Source organism: Panthera onca, chromosome B3 (genome assembly GCF_046562875.1).
Source record: "Panthera onca isolate mPanOnc1 chromosome B3, mPanOnc1 haplotype 2, whole genome shotgun sequence".
In the NCBI taxonomy this organism is placed as follows: domain Eukaryota; kingdom Metazoa; phylum Chordata; class Mammalia; order Carnivora; family Felidae; genus Panthera; species Panthera onca.
In genome coordinates, this window is record NC_138344.1 from 98,348,465 (window position 1) to 98,351,446 (window position 2,982).

At 37.2% G+C, this 2,982-nt stretch overlaps 1 non-coding gene across 1 annotated transcript; it reads right to left on the minus strand.

The window, feature by feature from the left end:
• Nucleotides 1-2,194: 2,194 nt before the first annotated feature.
• LOC132670512 (U6 spliceosomal RNA) lies at nucleotides 2,195-2,296 on the minus strand. Its single transcript, XR_009606748.1, has one exon. It is a non-coding gene; the product is annotated as a U6 spliceosomal RNA (small nuclear RNA).
• Nucleotides 2,297-2,982: the final 686 nt, after the last annotated feature.

Below are 2,982 nucleotides of genomic sequence, written 5' to 3' on the forward strand. Positions count from 1 at the left end.
CTTTAATATTTATTATGTTAATAATATTTTTGGAGTTCTTTTAACCATCTGATTTTGTGTTTTGTAAGCATTCTTTTTACATACATATTTTTTCCCTTTTCTTGGATTGATAGAGATTTTTTAAAATTTTGTTTTAAATTTCATCTTCTCCATTGAAAGTGATGGTCTCTATTTTAATTTTTTGTGGTTCTAAAAATTCTAACAAGCATGTTTAATTGAACAAATTCAAAATTTAATCACTGTTTTTGCTCATCACCCAAATTATATACTATTATTTTTTATTTTACTTGTCTATATTTAACCCCACATTTCAGTACAGTTGTTGCTGCATTATACAGTCAATAGTAGCTTAGATTTTCTTATGCACTTTCTGCTTATTTTGCTCACCATTGATTTTTGCATCACAAATCAATTTTGGGGGGAGTCCATTTTACTTCTTCCTGGAGTAGGTCTTGTGAGTTTTAGAAGTCAGTTACACTAATTTCTTTAGGGTAATCTTTGCCTCTAGCTGTATTTAAGACCTTCCCTTCATTGTTCTGTAATGTTTAGTTGTGAATCTCTTTAAGCTTTTTTAGGACTCATCGGGATCCTTGAATCTGAGAATTTGTGCCTTTTATCAGTGTTGGAAAATTTTCAGCTATTATGTTTTTGAACATTGCCTCATTCCTATATTATTTATTTGTTTCTTCTGGTAGTCTTAGTAGAGATGTGTTAAACATTCTCCCTCTGTTCTCAATATCTATTACATTTCTTTTTATATTTTTCGTCTATTATTCTTTCCTTCATCCTGAGTAATTTCTTCAAAATTATCTTTGATAATAATTCTTTCTTCACCACGTCTAATCTTCTCTTTTATCTCATTATTGAGTTTCCAAATCCAATGATATGTTTTAAATTTCTAGACACTCTACTTATTAAATACGCCTGTTCATACTTTAAGTACTATCTTTTTATATTTAAATGTAGTCAGTAAATTATTTCCAGTCACTGTGAGTCTGAAATGGTTGTGTTCTGTTTGTTAGTCACGTATGCTGATTTTTTTTCTCTTGTACCTAAGGGATTTTTTGTCTTAATTTCATATTTGCTTTATCTGTGAATTCTTGGGAGCCAGACTTCAGGGTAGACTAGGATTTGCATTTATTTCTGCCAGTCACTTGGGAGTGTTTTTTTTTTTTTTTAATGTTTATTTATTTTTGAGAGAGAGAGAGAGCAAGATGGGGAGGGGCAGAGAGAGAGGGAGACACACAGTCTGAAGTAGGCTCCAGGCTCTGAACTGTCAGCACAGAGCCCAATGCCCGGGCTCAAACTCATGACCTGAGCCAAAGTTGGACAGCGAGATCATGACCTGAGCCAAAGTTGGACGCTTAACCAACTGAGCCACCCAGGTGCCTCATTGGGAATGTTTTTTGTTTTTTATTTTTTTATGAAATTTATTGTCAAATTTGTTTCCATACAACACCCAGTGCTCATCCCAACAGGTGCCCTCAATACTCATCACTCACTCACCCCTGCCTTCCACCACCCATAAACCCTCAGTTTGTTCTCAGTTTTTAGGAGTCTCTTATGTTTTTGCTCCCTCCCTCTCTAACCATTTTTTTCTTCTTCCCCTCCCCCATGGTCTTCTCTTAAGTTTCTCAGGATCCACATAGGAGTGAAAACATATGGTATCTGTCCTTCTCTGTATGACTTATTTCACTTAGCAAACACTCTCCAGTTCCATCCACGTTGCTACAAAAGGCCATATTTCATTCTTTCTCATTGCCAGGTAGTATTCCATTGTGTATATAAACCACAATTTCTTTATCCATTCATCAGTTGATGGATATTTAGGCTCTTTCCATAATTTAGCTATTGAGAGTGCTGCTATAAACATTGGGGTACAAGTGCCCCTATGCATCAGTACTCCTGTATCCCTTGGGTAAATTCCTAACAGTGCTACTGCTGGGTCATAGGGTAGGTCTATTTTTAATTTTTTGAGGAACCTCCACACTGTTTTCCAGAGCGGCTGCCCCAGTTTGCATTCCCACCAACAGTGCAAGAGGGTTCCCATTTCTCCACATCCTCTCCAGCATCTATAGTCTCCTGTTTTGTTCATTTTAGCCACTCTGACTGGCATAAGGTGATACCTGAGTGTGGTTTTGATTTGTATTTCCCTGATGAGGAGTGACGTTGAGCATCTTTTCATGTGCCTGTTGGCCATCTGGATGTCTTCTTTGCATGTCATCCTTGCGCAGGGTCCATGCTAATCTTCTGTGTATTGTTCCAATTTTAGTGTATGTGCTGCTGAAGCGAGTACATCCGGATGTCTTCTTTAGAGAAGTATCTATTCAGGTTTTCTGCCCATTTCTTCACTGGATTATTTGTTTTTCGGGTGTGGAGTTTGGTGAGCTCTTTATAAATTTTGGATACTAGCCCTTTGTCTGATATGTCATTTGCAAATATCTTTTCCCATTCTGTCGGTTGCCTTTTAGTTTTGTTGATTGTTTCCTTTGCTGTGCAGAAGCTTTTATCTTCATAAGGTCCCAATAGTTCATTTTTGCTTTTGTTTCCCTTGCCTTTGGGGATGTGTCAAGTAAGAAATTGCTATGGCTAAGGTCAGAGAGGTTTTTCCCTGCTTTCTCTTCTGGGGTTTTGATGGTTTCCTGTCTCATATTTAGGTCCTTTATCCATTTTGAGTTTCTTTTTGTAAATGATGTAAGAAAGTGGTCTAGTTTCATCCTTCTGCATGTTGCTGTCCAGTTCTCCCAGCACCATTTGTTAAAGAGACTGTCTTTTTTCCATTGGATGTTCTTTCCTGCTTTGTCAAAGATGAGTTGGCCATACTTTTGTGGGTCTAGTTCTGGGGTTTCTATTCTATTCCATTGGTCTATGTGTCTGTTTTTGTGCCAATACCATGCTGTCTTGATGATGACAGCTTTGTAGTAGAGGCTAAAGTCTGGGATTGTGATGCCTCCTGCTTTGGTCTTCTTCTTCAAAATTACT